General features: G+C 33.9%; 1 protein-coding gene across 5 annotated transcripts in view; it reads left to right on the top strand.

Moving 5' to 3' along the window:
- TBC1D5 (TBC1 domain family member 5) overlaps positions 1-13456 on the top strand; it is a 450518-nt gene that overhangs the window by 94630 nt on the left and 342432 nt on the right. For 4 of the 5 annotated variants that reach the window (XM_036332709.1, XM_036332707.1, XM_036332712.1 and 1 more), the window contains one exon: positions 8305-8506. The gene's annotated coding sequence lies outside the window, so the exon portion shown is untranslated. Of the gene's footprint in view, positions 1-8304; positions 8507-13456 lie in introns of those variants that run through there. The other variant, XM_036332714.1, reaches the window with a different exon arrangement.

The following is a 13456-nucleotide window of genomic DNA, read 5'->3' as shown; positions in this document are numbered from 1 at the left end:
AACTGTTGGAGGGGAATTTGATTAAGATATTTCTTCTTAGTTTTTCCCTCTTTCTTATTACGTCCTGCATCATAGCCAGAGTAGGGATTAGCTGTCCTTTCTGAAGCTATGGGTGTGTATCAAGAATTTTTTGGGGGGCCATGTTATGATTTACTAGTTTTGGTTTATTTTTGGTTGTTGTTTTTGTTTAGTATAGAAATAACCTGTTTATCAAAGTGTATGCTTTGATTTTAACAAAAATATTTTTAAAATGTCTGATGGGAACCTTATCAAAGTTTATTGTTTTATAAAGTGCATTATTTGACTTTGGTGAAGAATAGCCTGTCATTTAAGTATATTAAATTAAACATTTCTTATGCTAATGATTTTTATTTCAAAAAATTATTATTAAAATTTCTATATAAATTAATAATTAATAATTTTCCTTTTAAATAAGAATGTATCAGTTCTTTATTTTGCTTTAGCATTAATGACAATATTCTTATGTTCTATATATCATAACTATAAAGATATTAGTAAAATAATAGAATAAAAATACTTGACGAAAATTCCACTGACCCTGCTGTGGGAGAGGCAGGAAGGAGGACAGTAAGGTAGTGATGGAATAAAATACCTCTTTTTGTTGTGTTCTAGTCTAGCGATTTTCAACCTTTTTCATCTCATGGCACACATGAACTAATTACTAAAATTCTGTGGCATACCAAAAAATATATTTTTGCCTATCTGACCAAAAAAAGTCATAATTTTGATTCATTCATACCAGATGGCTATTGTTGTGTTGGCTATTTTCATTTTTTTATTAGACAATCTAAGAGAAAGAGGTCAAATCCCCTGAATGAACAGTTAGGTATTGCATGTTTTAAAAATTCTAGACCATTGTGCCTGCCAAGGCACATGGGTTGAAAATCATTATTCTAGACCAGTGATGGTGAACCTATGACACGCGTGTCAGAGGTGACACGTGAACTCATTTTTTTGGTTGATTTTTCTTTGTTAAATGGCATTTAAATATATAAAATACATATCAAAAATATAAGTCTTTGTTTTACTATGGTTGCAAATATCAAAAAATTTCTATATGTGACATGGCACCAGAGTTAAGTTAGGGTTTTTCAAAATGCTGACATGCCGAGCTCAAAAGGTTCGCCATCACTGTCCTAGACTATCACAGTTTAGAAGATGGAGCCTAGCAAGATACCTTTGCCTAGAACTACAGAGCAGGCTCATATGATTTATCCTTTTTTTAGAGTATAATACAGTAGTCAATAATTTGGTGAGTGATCTTTTGAGAAAAAGTCTATCCAGTATCATGAAAACCTTTAATTATAAATTATTGGATGTTAACAAAGCCCCTTTCCCCCCTTAACTCATAGTAACCTCACAAGATTTGTCTGTTGCAGTTAAGCATCTCTCTCTATATAAAGGGTCAATATGCAAAGTGTCCCCTCGGGAATTCGATCGCTTGCTATGATGTGCGCTGACCACCAGGGGGTGGCGCAGAACAAAGGAGGGCCTCAGCCAGCAGCCGGGCACCAGGGAAGGAAGGTCCCAGCTGGCAGCCAGAAGGCCCCGATTGTCCCTGATCACTGGCCAGGCCTAGGGACCCTATCTGTGCACGAATTTTGTGCACTGGGCCTCTAGTGTTAATATATGCATGTTAGTATATACTGTTATACTTCCCCAAAATGAAGTACACTTTCCTGATCTTTAATCACAGAAGTTGATAAAATGAACCTCCGCATATGAGGAACTTTATTTTCCTACATAATCAATTTTTTCTACAGGATTAAAATGGTACTTTTAAGTTCTAAAAATCAGAAGAGTTGAGCAGATTCTATTTGCTAAAAATGCTAGGTAACTAGACAATCTTAGTACATGTAAGTTCAGTACATTACTTATAATTGAGTTCAAAATATCCAGTTAATGTGCCTAGGACTCATTCATGCAAAGACACCATGATATTGTTAATTATGGGGATCTGGGAAGGCTGGCACATTAAGAAGTGCAGCTCTACTGCTCCATAGAGAGGTTTTTGTTTAAGAAAGAAGATTATCCCAGAAGACAACTTTACCAATCTAAAGATGATTGTTTTGGGTATGTGGAAGCCTAAGGCTAAGTTGAACTTAAAATATCATGGCTCCTAGCAAATTAATAGAATATTGTTACGTGAAGGTTTTTCTAAGTATGAAATCTTGGTTAAATAACATTCATAGTAGATTGAGCTACCATGGGTCAAAATAATCATAGTTAAAAGAACATACACCACAGTGGTTTTTATTTTGAATTCAGTTATTTTAAATTCTCCTACTTGGTAATTAAAATGGTTTACCAATCACATATACCATGTGAGCTTTGTTTTCTGGTCAACATTTTTCCTTCATTGTAAGAGGTAAAAATGGTGGCTTAGTCTGAAACTCAGTGCCCCATTTGAAACATGTTTTGACTGAGGAACTCAGGTAAGTGTAGACAAGTTCTTTGTAGGGAAAATATGGAATTGCCTTCAGGAAGTACTTTAATCAGCTCTTTGGAACTCTTTCCAGTGGTTATGTCAACTTTGGGAATGAGGTAGAGAGAAGCCATGGATCTGAATTTTTAGATTTGCTCTCAATTATTCTTAGTATGGTAATTTTATATTTGGAGATTTCCCCTGGGATTTATTTATATTAATTGCACATCTATACACATTGAAGCACAGGACATATTTTGGCTTGTCTAGCTAACTTGCACACTGGCTTTAGGAATATTTGCGAAGGAATGCCATTGAAAAAGCCTGATTGTCCAAATGTACATACCAGTATATGTATATATGGTCTGTCAAGGATAATATATTGAAAACTAGGAATTATTAATTTAGAAATTTTAATCTAAAATTAATGTCTATCATATTGACTGAAGTGCAGAGCTCGGCTAAGTACATTTTCAGAGGAAGCTTTCTTATAGTACTGAATACAATATATAATGTATTTCAGAATGAAAATTAGTGAAAAGAAATCAGTGTCTAAGCTCCATCAATCGCAGATTTCAGTATCATTAGCTCATTGGTTTATGGTTAAAGGATACAAACTTCACTTTAAAAAAAAATATTTTATTGATTTTTTTTACACAGTGGAAGGGAGAGGGATAGAGAGTTAGAAACATCGATGAGAGAGAAACATCGATCAGCTGCCTCCTGCACACTCTCTAATGGGGATGTGCCCGCAACCAAGGTACATGCCCTTGACCAGAATCGAACCTGGGACCCTTGAGTCCGCAGGCCGATGCTCTATCCACTGAGCCAAACCGGTCAGGGCCACAAACTTCACTTTTGATTTGTAGGTTTTCAGGTACTCCAGTGAGATGGAGATATATAAATCACTTTAATTCACCAGGGCCAAGGATTATTTCTCAAAAGACTGACTTTGGGTGTTATTCATTCATTCATTCATTCATTCATTCATTCATTCATTTATTTTTAATGTCTTAAGAATAGGTGCCTTATTTGGGCTTCTGGCCTTAGAGAGTAATAACCAATTGCCTCAGAGTTCTTGTTGAATTTCTAGCATGCAAAAACAAAACAAAACAAAAAAGCAAAAAAACATTATTTTTAAAAACCAGTAATACCAGAAGTTTTGGTAATAAAACCAAAAGTTTTTATGATAAAACCAAAAGTTTTGGTATGCTATATCATATTTATGATTTTCTTTTCATTTTACCAATTTATAGTCTTTTAACCTCAGAGAGCATTTTTCTTAAGAGTCTTTGAATATACTTAATTTTATACATCTTATTGCAGTATGAAACCAGAGTAATAATTTTGCTTGGAATATCTTTAAATATTTTAAAAGTGTTTTTGAAGAATACATTTAAAAAGTTACTGTTATGAGTGGCAAAAGAATGACATTAGTAATGTAAATTAATTCACTGCTGTTTTATTGAGTTAGTAGACGGAAAGCACTGACACATGTATAATCTTCCTGTATTTATTTTGCTGGAGTGTTAGTTTGTTGCTTTTTGTTGTTGTTTTGTTTAACCCATCTTTCACTCTCCTCCTTTTAGCTTATTATCTGCATTTGTGGGTCCATTTTTGTTTTGTTTATTCTTATTTTAAATTCCACATATATGTGAAAGCATGAGGTATTTGTCTTTGTCTGATTTATATCATTTAATATAAAAGTGCTCTATAGGCTCATCTGTTCATCTTTCCATGGACACCTAGGTTGCTTCCATATCTTGGCTATTGTAAATAATGCTACAATGAACATAGGGGGGCATATATCTTTTCTAATTAGTGATTTTTTTTCTTTGTATAGATAACCCAACGCGGAATTGCTGGGTCATTTGGCAGCTCTACTTTTAATTTTTTGAGAAATCTTTTTCTTATTCTCCATAATGGCTGTACCAATTTCCAATCTCACCAACAGTGGTTCAATTTTCTCCACATCCTCACCAGCACTAATTTGCTTTATTTTTTTTTTTAAATGCTAGCCATTTTGACAAGTGTGAGGTGATATCTCATTTTTGTTTTGATTTGCATTTTCCTGATGATTAGTGATGTTGAGCATTTTTAAATATGTTTGTTGCCATATGTATGTCCTCTTTGGAGAAATGTCTATTCAGGTCCTCTTCTCATTTTTTATTTGGATAGTTTTTATTGTTGTTTTTGTTTTTTTGTTTTTCTTGGTGTTAATGGAGTGTTAGTACCAAACCTACTAAATATGTAGTATAATGCAAACTTTTGTATTCAGCTGGATTATATATATATATATATATATATATATATATATATATATATATACATACACACACATACATACACATATGTAATTCAGAGTGAGATATTACATGAATCATACCTTTCTGATCTCATATTCAACAGTATTTCTTTAGGTCTTTGCTGATCTCTGGACTAAATCAGTCTCCTGTTATAAAATCGCATGGTTCCCCACTGTCTATATTTTTAATAGCATTTATCTCTGCTTACAATTATGTATTTGTATGGTTATTGGGTACTACTGTCTGTTTCCCCAAATAAAATGTAAGTTCTACGCTGAGACCATTTCAATGTCTATAAACAGCCCTGACAATGGAAGAGAAATATTAAATGACTGACTGATGTACATAACTAGTGATTAATTCTAAAGTGAGGTAAGTACACATGGAGTTACAGTGGTGGCATTTTAAGCATTGTTACTTGGCAGTATTTTAGTTATTGTAGCATTGGCTTTAATCAGTCTCTAATTTTACTTTTTCTATTAAATCTAAGTATAAGTAGTATTTTGAGTTTTGAATCCCCCAGTTCAGATTAAGAGCTGCCAGAAGTTGATTGTACTTGAGTGAGCTTTAGAATGAAAACTTTCCCCTTTCCTCCCATGTGCAGAATATTTGAAGTTTACAGTTCAAAAAAGAAATAGTTGGTTACATATTTCTTGATGTTTACTATATGGAGAGTGTTCATTTATGTTAGTTGCCTAAAGCATTAAGATTTTGAAACACAAAACTTACGAAGTCAAAAAATCATAGTGGTTATAATGGGTTTCTCAGCTCTTATAAAAGTAAAAGAGAAATCAAGAAGATTAATATAAATAGTTGGAATTATGAATTATGTTTTTGTGGTGCGTTTTTGGTATTTGGGCCTTAATTTACTGCATGCTTTGTTGGCATATTGAAATGTTCTTATGAAAACCCTTAAAATTTTAGTATTTTTTTTGAAAATTGGTTTATTTCTTTGTTTACATTTAAAAATTAGTGCTTTCAATAAGGTTTGCTTTCCATCTATCCTGAATTCTTCCTAGGAGTACACAACTTCAAAAGTAAAGAGGCACAGTCAGCAGAAAAAAAAGAGGTGGTCTGAGCATTTATGCATTAAATATGCATGTTAATTAAGAAAGAAATTAGAAAAATATGAAAACAGATGTTACATAAATTATTGCAGTCCCAGAGCAGCAGTAACTTATACACTGACAATAATTTTTATATATGCATATGTATGTCTATTTCTAGATTTCTCAGTATTTATACAATTCCATAGAGAATAACTAGAAAAAGAACTGGTATATCCTTTCAGTGAGATTGTGGTAAACATTCCTTCTGCATGTGGATTGCTGAGGAAGACTACTGTACAGATAGTGTTCGTGTCTCCTGATTCTCCTGTAGTCTTTTTCCTCCCTTGTGGTTTCTCTGATGGTATGTCAATGAGATCTTTTATTGGACATGTCCTATCAGAACAAGAAAATAAATTACAATCCTAACAGTGTAAGAAATGTAAAATTGACCTGGGTATAAAGTGTGTATTTAGAAACAAAACAAATTACAACTACTCAGGACACTGATTGTAGTGTCAATTTTTCTTTTGGCCACTGTCACACTTTCTGAAGAAATAGCCATTGTTCTCTGAATAGTATTGACACGTTAGTACGACAGTATATATTGTGTTTCATAAGTACACATCAAATACACACATGTTGGAATATTTAAAAGATACTTAATGTCTTTCACTTTTAAAGAGTAATCCATAGAATAAAAATGGTCTGTATTTTGATAAGGGAAAGATGAGAAACTAAGTTGCTAAACCACATTATTTTAGTGGTTTAGCAACTTTATTTCAACCATCCAGAAAAACCAAGTAAATATGTTGCTGTCCAAGGAGCTGCTGACAATATTTAGATATTTTCCATACATCTATATATATAAAAGGCTAATATGCTAAGTGTCCATCTGACCAGTAGCTATGACGTGCACTGACCATCAGTGAGAAGACACTCAACACAGGAGCTGCTAAGATGCAGTGACTTGGCAGTGGCAGTTCTGGGGTGATGCACCTCAAAACCAGAGAGGAGGGAGCCCGATTTCTTGTGAGGCCTTGCAATTCCACCTTTGGTCATGGGTTATGTTATTGCTGGGGCACTGTTGGCCCCAAATCTGGTTTACTGTACACTTTTGTTTGCGTTCCATACCCTGTACGACAGCAACTTTGCAGAGTGCCCTCTCGCACTCCGGGACCCCTGAGGGGATGTTGGAGAGCCGGTTTTGGCCCTATCCCTGCAGGCCTGGCTGAGGGACCCCACTTGCTGGAGGAACCCCACCTGCTGGAGGGACCCCACTCATTCCACAGACGCCCTTTGAGCCACTGCGCCGCCCCAGGTGCAGCCGACCAGGAGGGGACTGCAGGAGGTTGGCTCGTGTCAAACCCATTTTGCTCAGTCTCACCCCGCCGGCAACCTTCTAATTAATTTCCTTTCAGTGTGCACAAATCCGTGCACTGGGTCACTAGTATATAATTTAGAAACATGCTGTTTATAACTTTTTCAGATGAGATTGAAAGTTAAAACGAGAAAATGCTGCATTAGAATGTGATAAAACATTCTTCACAATCAAAACATGAATTACATTGAATACAAGAGCATAAAACATTGTTTGGAAATCTGTTTAGAGATCAATCCTACATATATTTGTATTCTTCAGAAATCCTGTTTTGTTATTTGGTTTTAGTAGTATATGATGCTAAAATGTAGTTAAGGAATTAATTTTTCTGAATCTTAGTAGATTTCAGTTCTGTTATCCTAATATTTTTCAGTTTTATGTTATTGATTTATGTTTTACATTATATTGCCTAAGTATTGTTATGTGCTGAGCTACTGATAAGCTCTAAAAGAGTTTTGGGAGTAAACTAAACTAATATAGGATGAAATCTAGAGGAGAGTGATAATATGTTTAGTAAATTATTATTATTAAGAAGTTCTTGACTTATATTGGATAGCTATTTAAGAAAATCAGCTGTCATTCTTACAGATTTTGTATAGAGAGATATTTGTGTCAGATATGATTTGTGAAAGTATATTATTAAAAGTGATAAGATATTTCGGCAAAAAGACTATTGTCTGTATTTTAATTTTATATCTTATTAATGCTTTGGAATCCACTTTCAATGGAATTTTTTCCATATTTGTTTTCAAATTTCCATTATTTTATGTGATTTTATTGCTTGATATTTTATTATGTATTAATAGAGTAGTGTATTTGTTAGTTGAACATTTTTATGTCATTGCAATGAAATGAAGTTGTATGATTTGTGTTATAGTGAAGTATTTTGGATTTTTTAAATATTATAATACCTTTTATTTTAGGTATTATAAAACGATTCCCTTCCTTCCAGGAGTTAAAATAGAAAATGGAAAGAGTGATTAGTGACTAGACTAACATTTGTCCCCTAAAAACCTAAAATATTATCACACATTTTTTTCAGCCTGCGTTTTGCATTTTTGCCCTGGTTTAAGGTTCCTTCTGGAATAGGAATATTTGAAGCTATTTTATTTGTTTATTTTCTAGGAATTTGCCGATTTTCCAGCAGCTTAGTTGAAGAACTCTGCTGATCTATATTTCCTGATTCTTCGTTACTTCAAATTTCCAACTAAGACTTGTATTCAGAGAACTTTGTTATACCGAGCCTGAGGAATTCTTTGACACATAACAAGAGCATGCATTTTCAAGTGTCAGTTAGGTTTGTGGATCACTAAAGTTCTTCTAAAAGGTAAGCATATATTTATTCAAAGTTTACCTTTAAAAACTTAATATTATTAAGACCTGCCTTACTTTATTCAGGCTTTATAACAAAAATACCATAGACTGGGTGACCTGTAAACAACAGAAACTTATTTTTCACTGTTCTGAAGGCTGGGAAGTCCAAGATCAAGGTACCGTAAGATTCTGTGTCTGATGAGAAGATGGTTGTCTTCTCACTGTGTTCTCACATGGTAGAAGGAAAGAGAGAGCTCTCTGGGGTCTCTTCTTTCAAGGGCATTAAAATCATTCATGAGGGCTGCACCCTCATGACTTAATTACCTCCCAAAGGCATTACTCCTAGCACATTGCTTTGGGAAGGCAGATTTCAACACCTGCGTTTTAGGGGGCATAAACTTTCATTTCAACAATACCCTTGCTATAATGATGTGTTCATAGATTCCTGTACAAAAAATATGTGTACGTATGTATTTGTGGGTGTGCATACTTGTGTGTTGATACACTTCTACTGGTTTTTGATTATAGGCTCCTTTAAGGAATAATGTTGCCCTCTAACATAGTTACATAGAGATACCTGACCTGTTTCTCTCCACCTCGTATCTGTTCACCAGCTCCCAGTCTTTTCCTTTTCCTACTTGTTTTCTTTCTCCTTTATCTGAGCCTTCAAGGGGGTGTTAAAGTGTATTTCAGTCAGCAGACTTAGCACTTTCTTTAGGGAATGCTTTTTGTATCCATCTCTTTCCTTTTTCTTTCTTCCCTCCCTCCAACAATCATTAATTTGTTAGAGAAGCAAGATTAGAATGATTGAACTTAGAGTTGAAGGTATCTTAGGTAGCACTTAGTCCCCCCCCCCCATTTTTTTTTTACCACAATTTATAGTAAGAAATAAAATTTACATTTTAAGCCATTTCCCACAGATGCAAATGTACAAATGAAACGGAAACGAAAGTTCAAAGTTTTTAGCCTACCAGGCTGTGGTCTTTTCTATTATATTTTTGTATGTTTTATTTAATACATGCTGGTGCTTATAACTAAATTTATTTCCCTATCCAATAACAGATCACTTTTATAATTTCAAATACCATGCCTCAAACTTTTTAAACAGGGGGCCAGTTCACTGTCCCTCAAACTGTTGGAGGGCCGGACTATAGTTCAAAAAAAAACTATGAACAAATTCCTATGCACACTGCACATATCTTATTTTGAAATAAAAAAACAAAACAGGAACAAATACAATATCTGTATTTGCATGTGGCCCGCGGGCCGTAGTTTGAGGACCCCTGCCTTAGATCATTTGTATATTTGTTCATGACTGACGTGTTAAAAAGGTAAATGGAATCAGGCAATTTGATGTCTGTCTCTGTCAGGTTGCTTTTATCCTGTCTCCTCTGTGCGTCTGATCTTTCTCCATTCAGTACAAGCTATCAAATGATTTGGTGAAAGAACTGGGTAATTGCTGGGAAACTTTTAAGGTTCTTCTATAGTAAGAATAGATACAAATATTACTCAAAATTTGAACTGGGGATAATCTTTGATAGAATCATCCTTATACAAGGTGTGTATTTCTTTATTCTCTTCCTGTTTGCCCCATCTACATAAATTATATATGCTGATGTCCTTAAGTCATTCTTAAGGTTTAAAACATTCTTAATGGTTTAAAACATTTTTATCTTTTTCATATCAGCTTAGAATAACCTAGATATTTTCCCAAAGTGGTCTCTTCTAGTACCCATTCCCATTTTATGTAGCTTTTTTTTATCCTTTTAAAAGATTACAAGCATTTTTCTGATTATAAAAGTAATATGTTGTGTTAGGAAGTTTGGTGTATATAGGAAAGTAAAAAGAAGATAAAAATTATTCCTAATCCAACCGTAGCAAAAGCATTTCTGAGAGGGAAGTTCATAGTGATAAACTCCTACATTTTTTTTTTTTTAAAAAGAGCTCAAATAAACAATCGAATTTTACACCTCAAGAAACTAGAAATAACAAGAACAAACTAAGCGCAAGGTTTATAGAAGAAAGGAAATAAAGAGCAAGAAATAAATGAAATAGAGACTAGAATGACAAGAAAAATTATCAATGAGACTAAGATGTTTATTTTAAAAAGGTAAACAAAATAGACAAACCTTTACCTAAGTGTACTAAGAAAAAAGGCAGGACTCAAAATTAGGAATGAAAGAGGACATATTGGAACTAATTCCACAGAAATACAAAAAATTATAAGCGAATACTATGAACAATTGTATACCAACAAATTGGACAACTTAGAAGAAATGGATAAATTTCTAGAAACACACAACTTACTAAGACTGAATCATGAAGAAATAGATAATCTGAACAGATCAATTACTATGAGGACATTGACTTAATAATTAAAAATCTCCCAGCAGCCCAGCAGGCATAGCTCAGGGGTTGAATGTGGCCTTTTGAACCAGGAGGTCACAGTTTGATACCTAGTCAGGGCACATACCTGGGTTGCAGGCTCAATCCCCAGTGTGGGGTATGCAGGAGGCAGCTGAACAATGGTTCTCTCTCATAGTTGATGTTTCTGTCTCTCCCTCTCCCTTTCTCACTGATATCAATAAAATATATTTTTTTAAAAAAACAAACAGCCCTAGCTGGTTTGGCTTAGTGGATAGAGCATCAGCCTGCGGACTGAAGGGTCCAAGGTTCTATTCCTGTCAAGGGCACATGCCCAGGTTGCAGGCTCAATCCCCAGTAGGGGGCATGCAGGAGGCAGCCTATCAATGATTCTCTCTCATTGATGTTTCTATCTCTCTCTCCCTCTCCCTCTCCCTTCCTCTCTGAAATCAATAAAAATATATTTTAAAATAAAAAAAACACAAACAAACAAAAAACCTCCCAACAAAGAAAGGTACAGCACCACATGGCTTCATTGGTGAATTCTATCAAATATTTAAAGTAGAATTAATGCCAATTCTTCTCAAACTTGTCCAAAATATAGCAGCTAATAGGACGTCTGTCCCAGAACCTTCAATTCCATCCTAATAGTTTTTTTCAAGGCAAACTATTATCTCTGTGCGGTTTTATGCTAGTGGTATAATTTGAGTAACACAGAAGGATGATTCTTCCTAAATGTTTCATTGATTTGAAATATATATATGTGTGTATATATATATGTGTGTGTGTGTATATATATATATATATATATGTGTGTGTGTGTGTGTGTGTGTGTGTGTGTGTGTGTGTGTATAATATTTTTATTGATTGCAGAGAGGAAGGGAGAGGCAGAGATAGATAGAAACATCAATGATGAGAGTCATTGATTGGCTGCCCCCTGCACACCCCCTCCTGGGGATTGAGCCCGCAACCCAGACATAAGCGCTTAACAGAATCGAACCCAGGACCCTTCAGTAGGCAGGCTGACGCTCTATCCACTGAGCCAAACCGGCCAGGGCTGCATTGAAATATTTTAATTGGAGAAGATATTTGGGAATGTAGGGAGAAGTTCTTGAAAGGGTAATTGTCTTTCTATTGACCCTAACATGTCATCAGCTTCAAGAGCAGATGCAATGTGAATTCCTCTAATATTATTAACAAATATGTATTAACTGTTCACTCTTTGGTAGATACTCAGTTAATCTGAAATAAATGTCACTTTAAAATGTTTTCTTTTAAAAAATGGTTCATGTCAGGAAAATCAATTTTTGGGGGAGTTTATTTGTGAAATTTTTTAGGTTTTTAATACACACGAACTAGGCATAACTCTCATTTTTTTGATAATGAAGTAACAGCGAACTTAAACTAAAAGTGAAATGTGGGAAGTACAGAATATGTTTCACTTTCTCTTTCTGTTATTCACTTTTAAAAAGACAATGAGCAGTGAAATTGACCTCCTGTTCCTGTAGTTCTGCTAGTCTTTTGTGGTACCTCGTAGACCTGAAAGAAGTGTCATGAATTGGAAGGAAAAAGTTATATGAACATATAATCAGACAGATAGAAAATGGAACCTTAATAATTGAGAACTGACTGTTTTTATTCTACATAGAAATTTGAATTTTTATTTTAGATTAGTCCCATTTAGGAATACTTTATAGTTTCTGAACAGCTGACTCATTTAAAGGGGATTTAAAAAATTTTAATTTGTAATGATTTAACCATTATGATATTAATGTTTTATTGACACAGAATGAGGTTTCAGTTATTAAAAGTATGTATTCAGAGTTTTATAGAGTGCACAATAATTTTGCCTCAACTTACAAGTTACTTAATTTCTTCAGAATGTAGTGAATATTGGCTGAAGATATTTTGAAAGCCTTAATTACTTGGAATATATTTGAAACCTCTCTTCTTATGTACTTCTGTGCAAAATGTTACATATTTTTGGATCATATATAGTACAGGCTTAAAGTTTTGAGTTTTCCATTTTCAGTCTTATAAAGGCTTATAAATATATATGGTGGTACTATTGGAGCTAAATAATTTTATACACATAATTGTCATTCAGCTATAGCTGCCTGGAATAAAATGTCTTGGAATAAGTAGTCATTTTCCATGTGAAATAACCATTTGAAAATTGTTTTTCATCTGACAGCATGTATTTTAATTTTTATAAATAGCACAGAGGAATTGAAGTATTTATGTAGATAAGGATGGTTATCAGCTCAAGTTCAGTAGTATGTTGTTTGACTTTATTAGGCTGTAGATATTTTATAATTTTTAAAAGATATATTTATTATTTTATGAAATACACATGCTTTCATTATACTTTGTGTTGATCTAATTTCCTATTGAAGTGACCGATTAAAAGGAAATTGTGTACCAGCGGGGTTCTAAACCTTGACATTATTTTAATCTGATAACAAATGGGTTTAAGTTCATGTTCTTTCAGTTGTTGGCAACAAATCTAAACCTGTATTTTTTGGATTTATGAGGATAAGTCCTGCTTTGGCAATCTTATAGATCCTCAAGAGAATAGTTAAACAGTGATTAATCATTG

Source organism: Myotis myotis, unplaced genomic scaffold, assembly GCF_014108235.1.
Source record: "Myotis myotis isolate mMyoMyo1 unplaced genomic scaffold, mMyoMyo1.p scaffold_m19_p_13, whole genome shotgun sequence".
Taxonomy (NCBI): domain Eukaryota; kingdom Metazoa; phylum Chordata; class Mammalia; order Chiroptera; family Vespertilionidae; genus Myotis; species Myotis myotis.
This window is presented reverse-complemented; position numbering and strand designations above follow the sequence as displayed.